A 16,273-nucleotide genomic window follows, 5' to 3' on the forward strand; every position below is an offset into this window, starting at 1 on the left:
AACCTTGGAATATAGAGATAATGTCTCCATCCAGGGGCAAAGGGAAAATTTGTTTCCTGAATGGATAACAAAGGGAATGTCTTTCTCTGGGACAAAGGTTGGGCAGTGTTGCTAGTAGCCCCTTATAAGATTGGGGGTTTCTAAGCTTGGGGTCCTTCAGCTATGACGCAGATCCATTATGTGCATAGTATTCACCAAGACCACTCCACATCACCCCCATGAGATTTGGGTATCGAGGGAAACCAATCAGAGCATGATGCTCATGCTGCCTGCTGTGCTGTCATAAAGTCATTTGTCTTTGATCCAGGAGACTCATGTCTTCTGCCAGCATCCATGAAACTGTGGCAGGCTAACCTGCTAGTTTGCAGGCAGGGTAAAATCTCAGACCCTTCATGGTCCTTGACAGATGTCTCAGACTTATCCCTCCTGAGAAATGATGAAGCTGGGATATTTAACAACCCTCAGTCATTGGTTGAAGACTGCTCCAAGGAGGCATCAAATCTTCATTTCCATATTTCTGAATGAACAGGCTTAGTGACCTTCTGCAACTTTGGGGAAGGTACCCAGACAAAGAGATGTAGACATTGCCTTTTAGAATTGGGGGGTGCACCCTAAAGTGGTAAAGTCTGATGGATATAGGTAGGGCACAAAAAGGGTGTGTTATACCTCCCCTGATGTACCTGTACCTCACTTTGGAGACCACCAGTGAAGAGCATAACAGGGACATGTTACAAGATAAAGCCATCAGATATAAGGGGCACCAGATCATGAAAGATCTTTGGGGCCATGTTAATTAATTTGAGTGCAATGGAGAGCCATTGGTTTTTTTCAAGCAGGATAGCTACTATTTATTGAGCATCTATTATGTATTAGGCATCATGCCAGTGACTTTAAAAATATTAACATAAATATTCATCTTCAAAGATTTTACATATAAAAAATTTTAAAGACAATTTAAAGAAATTTGCTCAAAATTAAATACACAATTAACTTGTCCATTTATTTAAAAAGAGCCCTCAAGTCCAGCTATGTTTGCTCTGAAGCCAATGGTCTTTTCACTATGCCATAGCTACCTCTTTTATTCAAACATTCTCTACATAAGAAAAAATAAGATGCAATTTGACCAATGAAATGATTCATCTTAGGTATTGGATTGGTTTGTAACTTTTAATTTTATTTTTGAATAAAAGAAAACTTATGTCTTCATTAAGCTGGTATATATAACGTGATGATGAAATAGTAATTTGTTCTTTATTTAATATAAACATAATTAAGGTAAGGCAAAAACAAGTTTGTAGTTGATAAATAAGTTCCTTTAATTCAAGTTCAAATATTCAACCACTATATTTTTGAGAATCATTTCAATCCAAGTTACCTTCTTGTATTAAAAGTCTAGAAATTAATATAATGTATATTTAAATAGAAAAACTCTAAATATGCTGAAGTTTTCATGTTTATCTAAGTGAATCCTGTGTTTTTATTGTCATGTAGCCATATCCTACTTATACAAAGCAGATGATTATGTCCCAAGGGCAATCTCCATTTATGTTGATAATGGTTCATGAGTAAATCTCCTCTCCATTTCTAAACACCAAAGGAACCCTTTGAGAGTAAATGTACCATGATTTATCTTAGCTCCCATGCAAGAGTATTGAGAAATATTGGCAAAAATTAATCTAGTTATTTTAGAGCTAAGTATGGAGATAAAAGTAAACAGGGTCTACATTTTGAAAGCTAGCTAGGTGTTGAATTTTTAAAAATATTTTTGCTGGATGTTTAAAAACAATGTAGAAGTTCAAGTGGAAAAATTCTTTATATAAATACGCTTAGTGTAGGGATTTTGGATTCTTAAATGAAAGCCTTCTAGATTACAAAGCATTTCTTAGAGTATTTTTCCCTCTGTGCTTTTCTTAGGTTGACTAAATGTCAGCGCTACATTGAAAAGGAGCATTAAAGGTAAAACTCAAGCTTTACAATGAAGCCATTACTCAAGTTATCTGGTCATCTACATACTTTTGCAAACTCACTTTTTTTTATTGTATCTAACAAATGATAACATGCCTGGACGTTTTTAGTTTAAAACTTGATCTATTTCATACCTAAATACAATGGCATCAGTTCTATGGCAGGTTTGAGGGTTCCTTTGATGAATATATTTATAGTAGGCAGGCATTAAAGTTTGCCTTAAAAATTCATTCTCAAAATGTGTTTGGTTCGTCATTTCCAATTCTGTTGAGGTAGGGGCCTGGAGGTGATAGACCTGCCAGGAATTAAGCACATTATTATGCCACTTTATTTAAAAATTGCTTGAAATGCCTATGGAATTTGGTTGAAATCTACACCCATGAGCAAAGGTTAATAATTTGTTGTGAACTGAAGGAATCTGGCAAAGGTCAAAACTTCCTCAGGAAACTGAAAGGTCATGGTCAGCCTCCAGGAATACTACTTTCCTTAGATTCCCTAGGTCCTAGAAAGGAGATAAATTAGGTACTTGGGAGCCTGGGGTTAATTCTCCAGAGAGAGGAATTATCATATCCCTCACTCAAGGTTGTCTTCCATCTGTTGGGCCAGGTGTTGTGGAAAGTCACCTGAGGGAAGGAGGGAGAATTGAAAATAAATGTCTGACTCTGTGACCCAAGTTCATATTTGGGAAAGCAGGATCGTCAACTAAGGATACAAGTTGGGCCACAAGAAGAGCATTTTAGGTAACATCTTAAGACTCTTGTTTTCAGTGCCTGAGAGGGGGAGCTATAAATCCAGAAGAGGTAGAATCACCTAGGAGGGGCTGGCCAGAACAGCCCTGCCTTCAGAGGAAGGGCCTTTCTACTTGAGGCCTAAGTAGTTATGAGTGCAGGTAAAAACTGACAGAATAGGTGGTTAGCAACAGAGACTGCCACAGCCAGGAGGAGAGAATAGATTTGGCTAGCAGCACCTGCACAAGGTTCACTTAAGTGACTAGAGCTGTGGAGACTCCCAGATGACTGTGCTCCATATCCAGGTATATATGACTGCCCAATCCCTTAGAATTCTGAAAATCAATGTTTTCAGAAATGAACTTGTTGCCCAAATTAACTTTTCTTTCTGTATTCTCTAGCTCTGTTGGAGGCTAGCCCAGCCATCTGCCTAGTCAGCCTGTCTATCAATTCTCACATCCAATCAGACAAACTCCTTCATCTTTCCATTCCCCATACTCCAAGTCTGCCACTACTGCCTTGGGTTGGGCCCTTATGTTTCTCTAAATTCCACATAGCTATACAAATCTAACTAGATCACTCCACCGCTAAAAAGTCAGTGGCTTCCCCATTCCTGCCTATGGAATAAAAAGTAAGCTCATTCACACAGCAAAGTAGTGTGCTGGTAAACTACTTCTATTCTTAATAATGCCCTAATTTGTAGTGTTTGCAATTTCCATAGTGTAAGTACTCCCATCATGGACAATTTCAAGCTATCAGAGTTTAACAGCCAGATAAGAAAATTTCTGAATATTTAATAAGTGGCTGCTAGTTGGCTCTAGTACACCAAGTGCATCAAGCCCTTGAGTATGTGATGCCTTCCCACTTTTCACTGGCCAATCCTTTGCTAAAACTTTATGCTTCAGGTTGTGGTTGTAGCTGTTTTCCTGTGCATTCTAGGCTGTTTTCCACCTGCATGCTTTCATCTTTGTTGTCTGAAATTATTTCCATAGCACTTCCTTTTCACCTTCCCTCAGGGTAAAACTCTTATCTTGCTAAATTCTTCCATTCCTTCAGGACCTGGCTTAGATAGACCCTCAAGGAAGACTTCTTTCCTTTACTCTCCCAGTCTTAATTTGGGTATCCCAGAAGCAGGCACTGAGATGAGGTTTCACATGCATTTATTAGTAGAGGGAAAACTAAGAGAGGGCTGGGAGTGGGTCTGGGAAGGGAAGGAGGACAAACCAGACTGCACACTCACCATGGAGAGTAACCTTGGCTCCTTCCCATGGGTGACTTTTAGAGACAGTGTAGGATACACATCAGAGTTATCTTCATCAGGGGCAAAGGGGCTTGTGTGCTTGAATCCCCACTCCTGCCAGTCACAGTGCTGCCTCTGGCGAACTAAGTTCCCAGACACTTCAGCTCTCTGTGCATGTGCACAGGCAATATGGGCTCCTGCAGCCTGAGAGCTATCCTTCAACAAAGAGACAGAGTGCTGGCTGCTGGGAGTAAAAGCAGCCTGAACCTGATGTGCACAAAAATGGCAAAGGGGTCCCAGGAGATATGTGTGGTGCACTGATAGTGTCTGTCACATCCCCCACTCTCCAAAACATACATGTATATATGAGGGGACACACACACACACACACACACACACACACACACTTCATGCTAGTTTGTTTTCCCTTCTTCAGTATTCTATATCAGCTATATTACTGCAGGGTTTAGAATAATTTCTTTTTTTTTTTTTTATTTATTTATTTTTTTTCAACGTTTTTTTATTTATTTTTGGGACAGAGAGAGACAGAGCATGAACGGGGGAGGGGCAGAGAGAGAGGGAGACACAGAATCGGAAACAGGCTCCAGGCTCTGAGCCATCAGCCCAGAGCCTGATGCGGGGCTCGAACTCACGGACCGCGAGATCGTGACCTGGCTGAAGTCGGACACTTAACCGACTGCGCCACCCAGGCGCCCCTAGAATAATTTCTTCATGTATTAGTGTCATTCATTTTATTGTGATCACCTTGAGGATAGGAATCATTTGTCTTTGCAGTACAGTGTGAAGCACACAATAGGTGCTTAATAAATGTGTATAAGAGCACTAGAGAGGACACCATGATGGCAACACAAATAGAAGTAGGTGGAGTTGGGAAGGGCCATGGGTAGAAAAGAGTCTCAAAGGTTAGATGTAAAGCTAAGAAACACTGATCTTGGAGGATAGCCTAGGTCTTAAGTATTGTCCAACAGCACAACCCACCGTGTGCCTGCAAAGACAGCAGTAACATGAAATAAAGTTGGTAATACTGGAAAATGGTTCTCCAGAATACCTGTGGATTAGCTTTCTGCTATTTTTCCTTTCAAGAAGCATTCTAAATTATCAGGAACAATTAGAAATTATAGGTAAAATACTGGCATTATAGAAGAAACTATGCCTGGCATCCACACCAGAGGCTAGAAGAGGTTGAACGCATTGTTCGTAGGGATTCCCTGAAGTCTGATTAGTGTCTAAGTACACTTCAAACTACAGCTCAGCTGCTTGCAACATGTAATTATGGATGTTACTAGCATGTCTAATTTGACAAGTAAGGTAGAGGGCACACATGAAGCAGGAGTTGTACCATTTGGCCAATATGTCCCCTGCTGCAAAGTTCAGTTTTGCACTGCCACCAGGACCATCTGTGTATTACAAACAAAACCTTATAAAGATGACAGATTTTCAGAAAATAATGAGAGAGTAGTATTTCTTGTCCCCCTTCATCAAATTAATAGTTCATTGTAATTGGGTAAACTACACTATACACAAGGAGAAGCAAATTCTAATTACCATTGTTAAAAAAAAAAACACTCACCCTCTGCTCTAAATATTGAGGATGCTTGTTTCTTGTCAATTCTGTTCTCTTGGAATTCAAGGCATGTGAACCAACTAGGGGTAATTGGTGGGCATTTGAGTGGCATGAAATTCAAGGAGAACAAAAGGAGGTATGATAATTATCTGGGAAAAATTATAAATATCTTGATAAAACTAAAAAGTACAAAAGAGAAATCTGAGATTAGACCTAAAATAAATTACAATATTGCTAAAGGATTTTGATAAAACAACACTACTTTAGTAGAAATCCATTATCTCCTTTGCCCCCAGTCTATTAGTGACCTTGTCAATTTCTCAAGCACTCAGGCGATCCATCTCTTTTAGCCCCTCTATCTAGCTATGGAGGTCCTCTTTCTTAATCCTTCAGAATGTCACGTACACAAATCTGGCCTTGGGACAGATGTCTAAAATATGCTTTGAGTGGATTCAAGGGCCATAATTGTTGTGGATTTGTGAAGTGGTTTGGTCTTTAAAGAGTACACAAATTCAACGTTCTTGCAAGAGGATGCCAAATCTATTGGTTGACACCTACAGGCTTAAAGGAATTGGTTGGACAGACATTAAACCAGTTTCAATGTAGGTTGGCAGAGGGAGCAGGAAGAAGAAAGGCAGGAGCAGAGATAGGATGTTGGCAGCAAAATATCTATTTCACTCTTTTGGTGAGGTCTAGTTCCTTGTGTAACATTCTATCCTGGCTTATTCTTTTCAAGATCACATTCTGCTATCCTTTCAAATAAATCCATCAACCTGTCCAGAGATGTTGGACTAACTGATCTCCTTACTTCCCTCAGCCCCTTTCATCAGTTAATCCCCATGTTAAATCTGATATACCTCTGGTTCTTTAGCTGGGCCCATCTATAAGACACTGGCTAATAAAACCAAAAATAGTGGTTTTAATCTAGAGCTGTCACCCACCCCACCCTGAGACAATTCCGTACTCCCACCCTCAGTTTCTTGTCAAGTCCCCACTACTTCTTGCCTCTCTGGTCCTAGGTACCTGACAATGCATCACTCTTCTCCATCTTGTACTTTTGTGCTCCTGTGTTTCTTCTGGCATTCATATCTTGACACCCCTTTTCCAGTTCCAGTTTTGCTTACTATTGGCCTCAGAAGTGCTCCCTGTTGCCTGCTCTAGCCCCCATCCCTGCATCTTGAAGGAAAGAAAGGAGAAGATGTTCTTGTCTAATTCCCACTGCAAATCTGGGAGCTAATTCTGCCAAAAAATCCATGTGACATTTTAGTGAAAGATTGAAAAGCATGAGAGGAAGAGGGCAGTGTGCAGTGACTGGCCATGTTGAAACACCCATCTTTATAATTAGAGCCATTTTCCTTGTATCACTTGCCTTTTGACCTCTCAGTACAGGGTATATTAGCTTTTAAAAAGTGTTGTTGCTGGCTTGCTTTCAATATTCAGAAAAAGTTCACATTTTCCTGGTTAGTATTTGTAGCTATGTTGAGTATCTTACTTCTCAACCTGTTTCCCATCAAGAATAGAACTTGATGAAAATTACTTCCTCAAGAGAGAGAATCTTGAGTAGTGCTTCTCACACCTAGGAACCCACATAGAGCACCTTGAGGGTTTTGTTAAAATGCAGATTCTGATTTTGCAGGTCTAGGGTGGGGCCTGAGATTCTGCATTTCCAACAAGCCCCCTCCCCTCTCCCCCAACTCTCCTGCTGGTTCAGGAACCACACTTTGAGTAGCCAGGATCTAAATGTCTCTTGATGTTGGCCTTTGCAGCAATGATTAATGAACAATAATTCAGTTTACAGAGGTTGTGCTTAACACCCAACATTCCCCACAAGCATGTATACTCTATGTACCTCATTTTGGAAGAGATCTAGTAGAACCATGGATCTGCAGGCAGATAATGGCCAAATGGTGAATATCCTTGTGTATCTTCTCAGAGATCTCTACTGATGGATCTGAGAAAGAGGAAGGAAGATCACAATCTTGAACCAGAACCATTTCTGTCTGTAGGGATATTTTAGGTTGACATTGCCTGGAGAGTTAGAGCTGAACTAGCGGCTTCCTCAGGGTAGGTGTTCAGGTGTTTTGGATCTGAGACCCTGATAGATACAGAAATAATCAATAACAGCGAAACCTTCCTAAATACAGCTTTCTTTCTAACTGTAAAAGCACTCATGTGTAATTAACATTGGTGGCAAACAAGTCAGTGACTATTTCTCATCTTCTATTTTTGATCACTCATTTCCCCCTGCCTGGCAATGTCTTTCGATTTCAGCTGTTGATGCTGTATCACAGATATTTTCAAAGTCACTGCAGAGAACCTAGGAAATCCTACCTACGTTTTTCTAGCAGAAAAATTAGCCTTAGGCATGATAACTGCCTTTGTAACTCTGTCTGCTGAATATACAGGAGAAAGCAATGGAAATATCAGGAGAAGGCAGGAAATGACCCAGAGCTGGCCACAGGGCTCACCTGTCATGACACTATTATAATCAGCTGTCTCCACATGGATCTTCCTATTCCCTCTTTCCTTATCCCATTCCCATCTCCTAGAAACATTTCTCTTTTATCTTCTTGAGCTTTAGCAGATGGTGCAGTGGCTGGAAACTAGCTCAATGAAAGTGTGATGAGAACGTCAGGCTTTTCCTCCCAAGTCACTGATGAAGGTGCCTGAGTTGTTTGAAGTGAAGTGCATCAGTCAGCCCCAAAGTGGAGAGTCCTCCCTTTTTTCAGCATTATCAACCACTGTTAAGAAGGTGCCTCATAATGGTTTAATATTTTTGTTCTCATATGCAGGCTCATACTTACCATTTAATGAACTAGTTCTCCCTGCTGAAGCTTGAACTAGTAGAAAGCAATAGGTATAGGAAATAAAAAAAAAAGAAAAATCTCTTTAGATTGGGGATGGCCAAAGCTTAAGTTCAGAAACTTGGAGTTTCAGGGAGTTTTCCTGACCCAGCTTTCAAAATTCTAGGTGCGATTTAATATTTTACCTTATCCTCTCCCTCAAGGCTGCTTTCTCTGTTTTTCTTTTTCTCCCCACGCTTTAAGCAGGAGACTGGGGTAATGTGGGCTCACAAACATTTAGTTGATTATTTTCCATGACCACAAAGTCAGTGGGAGATGCCACAGGGTGGCAGTACCCAAGAAATTCCCAAGTAAGCAGACCCTGTTTAACCCTGATTCTTCCCTCATGAGCTTATATTTTGTCTGATGCACAAAACTTCTGCTGAGATCGTTGTTCCCTGCCTAGTTGCCATCTAATTCATTATGATCTGGCAATTCTATTATAATATCAGTACCGTGAGGAGTAAGTCCCAGGGCAACCAGGAGTGGTTCCATCTTTGGTAAGATCTCAGGTTTACTTGCTTAATCTCCAGCAGAAGCTTTTGGCTCATCTCATTGTTAGAGCCACAAGAATGCTATCTTTCTGTAGCATTACAGTTGATTTTTCTAGATCCTTCTGACCCATACATTTCCTCCCAGGGCTACTTTACTTATACTAATTAACCTTTATACATTTCTCTCCTTTAATACACTAAAACTCCTATTCATGTCTGCATTCAGTAATATACATTTGGAATCCATCTTGGACTTTCAGGAGAAATACCACTCCTTACAGCATTGTCCAGCCCTGACATCTATTGTGGGGCCACCTAGCCTCATAGATCTGCAACTCAGAAAGAATTCATGCATCTGACTACTGAGTTTGTGAGCTTCCCGAAGGAAAAGCCTGTATTCTCTTCAGTCTGTCTCCTATACTATGCTAGCACTGTGAACCCTTGTTTTTGTTCCCCCAGATGAAAATGGCTCTATTATTTATCTCATTATAAAAATAATTCATAGCTAGCATAAAACATTCAAACAGTACAGATTAGTATATTGAAGTAAGGATAATAGTAACTTAAATTTCACCACTTGGAGATGAATACAGTTCACAGTCTTCCAGACCTTTTTCTACGCATAGACACAATTTTATGCAATTGGAATGCACTCTTTTGGCCAGATAATACATTGTTATATCAGCAAGTACAGATATTGAAATAGGTATTTATTTACATTGGATTGAATTGCAATATGAACAGAAGCTAAAGGCTGTTTGTAATTTCTTTACTTTTACCTTTTGTTCCAGGGCCCCCTCCCCTATTTCTTTCCTCTTCATTTCTTTCCTTCCTCTCTAACCAGGCTCCCCAGCAGCCCCTGAGGGGCAGCTTTGGCTGGGGCAGTTGCCAGGGAGAAGAAGAGAAGGAAGGAGGTGCAGGTGGTCAGGCAGCAGGAGGCACGTTCCATGCTGTCACTTCCAGGAGAATTGGCCCTCTCTACTCCTGCCAGGTGGGAGTTGAAATGACATCAATTTCCCTTTTTATACCATCTCCTTATTTTCTCTACTCTCTCCACCCTTTGCCTCCTTCCTAGGCAGCAGAAGGGAGGTACTTGCAGAGAGGTATCTGCACAATTATTAAGCTCCTCAGGCGATTCTGATTTAGGGGGTGCACAGCAACTCTTTGAGACATGCTGCTCTACTCATTGCAGACCAGGTGCAGCTTATGGCTGAATAGGAATCACCTGGGGAGATGGTTAATAATACAAACTCCTGCCCGTCATTCCCGGAGATTCTGATTTTGTAGAGGCGGATGTGCCCCAAGACTTTGGGTTTGTTTGTTTGTTTATTTATTTATTTATTTATTTATTTATTTATTTTTATTTATATTTATATTTAAAAAATTTTTAGCAAGATCTCTAAATGATCCTGAGGAGCAGCCAGGTTAGCCCATGCTCTACTTCCTGGATACTCACAGTGTGGTTCATGGACCAGCATCAGTATCATCATCATTGCCTGTTAGGAATGCAAAATCTCAGGCCTCGCACTAGGTAAACTGAATCAGAGCCTGTATTTTAACAAGAGCCCTGGATAAGTCGTATTTCACATGATAGTTTGAGAAGCACTGCTCAACCCCAGTTGTGGAATTAAACTGAAAACACCATGACTTACTTGATTCCCACCTATTGATTGCTTGCTGGGTTTTCACAAAAAGTACCTACAACTTGTAGCAACATTTTCCTAAAAGATAAGTAGTACAAAGAACAGATAATTTAATGTTAAAGGAAATTCTTCACCATTTTAAACCTTGGCTTGTCTTTGATTTTATGCATGAAATCTTCATGAAAGAAATCAAGGTTGGCATGAGTATTTTATATCAAAGATTAAAATTGGACCATATTCTTCTCTTTAGAGTGATTTGACATCTTAGCTTTTAAATAACAAAGCTCTTAGCAAAAAATTTAAGTGGTCCTAGGTAATGTTTCTGCCAACTTATGCACTGCCAATGTCCCGCCAATAACAACTGCATTTCAGGAGAACAAAAATAGCAATTCAACATCATTTTTATTAGTGAGCTCACCAGTTCCTGAGGAGACATCATTTAGGGAAAACTCTGGCCTTCTATGGTGTTTATGAAAGCCTCTTGACTAGAAGTGTGATTCACCTAAATTTGTCCCAGAAAAATCACCCATAAGCATAAGCATGTTGAGCTTTAAAGTTACTGTTTCATAAAGATACCATAAAGAAATACTTTATTTTCTCTCACTAATAGAAGATCATGGAATTATTTCTCCATTTAGTTTTGTTGCAAGGGTAAAACCTAAGTTTTTTGATGTAAGCTGATCTTCAGGGCCCCTTACATTCCACTTCCAGGTTTTGTCCTTCAGGAACACCTTTTATTCATATAGTTCTTAAATCCCGTAACTTCTCTGTGCCTCTTGCTTGTCTTAAAACTCATTCCCCATATGATTTCCCAAACCTTTGTAACATTGCATCCGTTAGAGAAAGAAACCTATCTCTAGAACCATAACTCAAAAGGGTGCCCCTCATCTGGGATGTGGTAGGCTGACTATGGCACCATTAAAATGGCTCTGTAATGCCATCAACAAATTAGGCTTCTTTTATCTTCCTGCTCTACCATTTGTAATATGTAGCTCTTGTCCTTGGTTTTGCAGTATGGCTGCTGTGCCTCCACTAATTGTGTTTATCTTTCGTGAAGGAAGAAGGGAAAAGGGAAAGAGCCATTGTTTTCATAAGTCTTCCCTTTTTAACAAGCCATCTGGACAGCCCCTCCCAATGATTTCCACTTATATCTCAGAAACCAGAGCTGGGTCACATGACCAACCCTAGCTGAAATGGAATCTCACATTGCTACCCCTGACCTCCAAACTGGAATTCTGTAACCAGAAAAGATGGGGAAAATGGATATTAGGTAGACAATTAGCAAGACCTGCCACTATCGCTAAGCCTTAATTAACTCATAAAATATTTTTATTTTATGAGACTGATGTGCTACCTACTGCGCTAACGAGGCACCTAAAATATTTGTATTTTAAAGGGGAACAAAGCCTTAAGTCAAAGAAATAAATCTTGGATAGCAGAATTTCAGGCCTTAGCTACTGTGCACTTGGTCTCTGTATCTAAGGATGAAAAATTCTATTGCATCTCAGCTCTCACTATGTAGAATATATGCCTACTCTGTCTGGGTGTAAGTTGGAGCCTGTTTAGATAAGAAACCACACACTCCCAATATGAAGCTTAAATCCCCCTGGCTCAGCCCCAGCTGTGCTTTGGGAAGTGATGTTCCTAATCGGAGTCTCGAAAACAGAAAGATCCTCTCAAATCCCTGCTTTTATTTTGGAAAAGTGTTAGAATACTTATCTTGAATTGTGTTTTCTGTGGTTTCTGCGGTTCTGTGATTGTTTTAATCTGATTGAGATTCTAATGCAATCCATACACGCTTCATTTAAAAAAAATGGCAACATGGGGGTGCCTGGGTGGCATAGTCAGTTAAGCTTCTCACTCTTGATCTCAGCTCAGGTCATGAGCTCACTGTTCATGAGTTCGTGTCATGGGGCTGTGCTCTAATGGTACGGAGCCTACTTGGGATTCTGTCTCTCCTTCTCTATGACCCTCCCAGCTTCTGTGCGCACTCTCTCTCTCTCTCTCAATAAATACACATAAAAAATTTTAAAAAATGACAACATGTATTTAATGTAAGGGCTTAATAAAATCAAATTCTTACTAAATCTCAGTGATTACTGAGGTCTATTTTTTTTTTTTTCTGTCTTTTCCTGTCTGAATAGACCCTTGATCTGGCGCTTACATTCTCTAGGGAAGAAGACCCTAAAAGAGAGAAGGATAGATGCCTTCTTGGCCTCCTGCTTAGTGTTCAGAGAATGGGAAGCAGACCTCTAGGGTGAGTGGGCTTGGATATATGTGGAAAATAGTGATTTCAACTGAAATATGGTTGCTGATTAGGTCCTAAGACTGAGAACAAGAGAAACTAGGTTCCCCCCGACCCCGCCCCGCCTGCTTTTAGGGACATAAAATGAGAACTGTGAAGAAAGAACACAGAAGTCTCAGTGCTAGCAAAAGTCAGAGGGGAAAAGGATGCTTTGTGTGACCAAGACAGGCACCAGGTAGAAAAAGATACTGGAAAGGTCTCATAAGAAGGAGTGAGAAATTGCTAGGTCAGACTTTAGAAACAAAGCCCAGATCAGAGTTTGGGCCACAATCCCTGCTTTCTGCTTCACTATAGCTTAGAGGGATCTGGGTGGCACTCATGGCCTTTCCATAAGCTTGTGGGACTTTATGGAATTGTGTGTCATTATAAGTGCACTGAATATTTAAAGTTTGGGGAAAGGTTTCTGTTACAGTTAGTATTGCTGCTTAACAAACCTTTCCAAATTAGTGGCATAAATAACAACCACTATTTTATTATGGTCACAGCTTCTGGGGTTCAGGAATTCAGACAAGGCACAATGGGGATGGTTTGTCACTGATCCTCAGCTAGTTTGGGGTAACTTGAGTGGTTGGGGGCTGGAATCATCTGGAATCATATGTCTAGAGTTTGGGCTGGGCTAACTCAATGGCTGGGTTCAGCAGGATTGTTGACCAGAGGATCAACACATGGCTCTCCACGTGTCTTGGGCTTCTCACAGTATGATGGCTGGGTTCTGAGAGGGGAAGTCACAAGAGGAAGCCTTGGAATGATGTAAGTGCTCCCAGAAAGCCAGGTCAAGCTTCATTTATGATCTAGTCTCAGAAATAATCACAAAGCATCATTTTCATATTTCTCTTATAGTCAAAGCACTTACAAGCCTGTCTAGATTCAAGGAGTTTTAGAGCAGCCCATCCTGATGGAAGGAGTGTAAAAGAATTTCAGGACTTTAAACAAACAAACAAACGAACAAACACCCACTCCCTGAACTTGCAGTTGGAATCTTGACTATATATTTTCTAGCTATGTGACCTTGAGCAAAAGATGAAACTTCTCTGACCTCTAATTTCCTCATCTACCAAATAGTAGGTTTAGGTGAGGGCTAAATGAGATAAACTTAGATTGAAGCAATCTAGCACATTGTCTAGAACATGATGTATTGTTCAATATTGCTTGAGCCTAAATATGAAGAATGCTTGGGGAAGCCAAGCCTAAAGTAAGGGTTATTTTCTCAGGTGTAGAATCAGGAATTAAATTGAAAGATGTTTTGTGCTTTTAACAAATATACACCTATTAAATACCTACTGCATGCCATGCATTTCCTCCTAGTCAGGAACATTCCTTATTCAAGAGTTAGATTTGCATACAAAAATACCAAAGATGATATTTTAGGTGGTTATGGACATAAATATTTTCTAAGCATTTTCTTCCTCCAAACATAAATACTGTCCAGAAGTGAACTTTTGAAGATTTTTTTTGTGCATTCTTGCGCTCTTCCTCTCTCTGCACCTTTTGCAGGTCTTTTATGTTTTCCATTTTTGTATCTATTAAGCTTCTTGCATCCTTAAAATATGGGAATGACTTAGTTGTAATTTTCTGGAAAAATGAAGAGCACTATGTCCTCAGATGAAGTCCTCGTTTGGAGATGTTTTCCTCTGAGCAAAGAGCAATGGTTTCTGGATACCACAGCATTTTGGTGAGCTGGTGCAACAATTTTAATTAAAGAGAATGATGAGTCTTCTGAGGAGGCTCTCAGAAGAGTCTGATATGACAGAAAACAGTTTGTGCTGAAATATCACACATACCTTGCCCTTTAAGGAGCAGTGATCATGAGTAATACCTTTACCTATATACTGAAGATTACCAGGAGGAAGAGCTAGTGTGGATGAGGGAGAATTCTCACAATTCAACAAGTGACCTTCCTGGTGAAAAGGTGAATTGAGAACTGCAAGCTAACTTTCTGTCCAAGGAGTGACAGTGTTCTTTTCAGTTACTGGTTCAGTGTGGCATATTGTGGATCACATCCTTCTAGCAAAGTTCATTTTACATAATAAAAAATGAAAACTTAGTAATAGAATGTATAGAAATAGTTTGACCTAGGGGCGCCTGGGTGGCTCAGTCGGTTGAGCATCCGACTTCGGCTCAGGTCTTGATCTCACGGTTCATGAGTTCGAGCCCCACATCAGGCTCTGTGCTGTCAGCTCAGAGCCTGGAGCCTGCTTCAGATTCTGTGTCTCCCTCTCTCTCTGCCCCTCCACCACTAGCACTCTGTGTCTCCCTCTCTCTCAAAAATAAAATAAAACCTTAAAAAATATAAAAAAGAAATAGTTTGACCTTGAGATACTAAAGCTGTTCTTAAAATGTAATTTATTGTAACCAAATGTAGCTGATGCTTTTGTGCCCCCAACTCCATTCCTCTGTCTTCCTGTGATTTCAGCAGTAGCTGTGGTGGCCATTTCCTGTGCATTCTGAAGGATTTTATCAAGTTACTGCTACATCTTGCTCAGCCTGCACATATGGCAGCCTGAGAGTATGGCACAGAGTGGGCATGGAAGTTAACACCTCTGGATGTTACTCTGAAACAAAGAGTGACAGGAGTGGACACATAAATGCTTCCTCTCTGCTGGAGGAATAATTCCAAGGCACGCTCAACACTGTTTCCCAGTGGGGCTCTAGCAGAAGTCAATTCCAGTTGCTTACAGCAGTAATCAGTTTGATAACAATACCCTTCATTATCTTCCTTCCTTCTCTACCTTCATCTCCCTGCTCCTTCATTCCTGATCCCTGGGATCACCTCCCAAGTGAGTTACCTGCATCCACATATTTTTCAGGTTCTGCTCTGAGGGAACCCCAAATTAAAACACCAAACATCCTGGCTGAGTTTAACCTGAAATTCAGATCTGCCCCAGGGAAGGAGTCCCCTCATTCCATCTCTAGTATCTATTGCCTTGCACTGATTGTCATGGTAGTTGAGGACCCACCTGAACAGAGAACTCAAATTGTGTCCTCAAGGTAGGATGGTCTTACAAAAATGCCACCTGATAGACTGAAGTAGGGAATAGGGAAATTCTCCGAGAAAGAATTTACCTTAAAAGAAGAAGTCTGCTGTGAATCATTTATTTATTCAACAGATATTTATTGGGAGCCTGCTAGTTACAGATACAGTTCTATATGCTAGGGATACATCAATGAATAAAAGAAACAGAAATCTGTGCACCCATGAGTTTATAATCTAGTGGAAGAAGATAGACATCAAACAATTAAAATAATAAAAAGTAAATGTTAGATTATTTTAGAAAATATTAAGGGCAAGGGTAGAATAAATAAGGGAGATTAGCAGTACAAGCAAACATGGAGATGGTGTTAACATATGGGTGGGGTGGTGTCCTGGTCTACTTGGGCTGCCATAACAAAATACCACAGACTGGGTGACTTAAACAACAGACATTTATTTTCTCACAATTATGGAAACCAAAAGTCTATGATCAAGGTGC

At 40.3% G+C, this 16,273-nt stretch overlaps 1 long non-coding RNA gene across 1 annotated transcript in view; it reads right to left on the reverse strand.

Annotated features, from left to right (window-relative positions):
- The window catches only part of LOC123594217, a 583,276-nt gene that overhangs the window by 298,509 nt on the left and 268,494 nt on the right, over positions 1-16,273 (reverse strand). The window contains exon 2 of the long non-coding RNA XR_006710712.1: positions 7,368-7,469. This is a non-coding gene — a long non-coding RNA (uncharacterized LOC123594217). The remainder of the gene's footprint in view (positions 1-7,367; positions 7,470-16,273) is intronic.

Source organism: Leopardus geoffroyi, chromosome X (assembly GCF_018350155.1).
Source record: "Leopardus geoffroyi isolate Oge1 chromosome X, O.geoffroyi_Oge1_pat1.0, whole genome shotgun sequence".
NCBI lineage: Eukaryota > Metazoa > Chordata > Mammalia > Carnivora > Felidae > Leopardus > Leopardus geoffroyi.